The sequence below is a fragment of the Colobus angolensis genome, unplaced genomic scaffold (assembly GCF_000951035.1).
Source record: "Colobus angolensis palliatus isolate OR3802 unplaced genomic scaffold, Cang.pa_1.0 Scaffold194, whole genome shotgun sequence".
In the NCBI taxonomy this organism is placed as follows: domain Eukaryota; kingdom Metazoa; phylum Chordata; class Mammalia; order Primates; family Cercopithecidae; genus Colobus; species Colobus angolensis.
In genome coordinates this window covers 4,460,533-4,460,769 of record NW_012115088.1, presented here as the reverse complement: position 1 = coordinate 4,460,769, position 237 = coordinate 4,460,533, and positions in this window count along the sequence as shown.

Below are 237 nucleotides of genomic sequence, written 5' to 3'. Positions count from 1 at the left end.
GCCACGGAAAAATGGTTTTGAGACAGTGCATGACTTCACTGCTTACTGTGCAGTGTAACCAGCTCTCACTTTTCCAGGCTAATGAATGTTAACCGAGAATCCCCTGGGGGTCTATTTGAGCCACGAGTTTTAGCCTTCTCCTCCCTTCAATGTCTTATGAGCTCTGCTCACAAGGATGGGTCACAATGAATGAAGTTGAGTTTAATCTCTTTCATTCCCCCTGCCCTCACTCCTAAC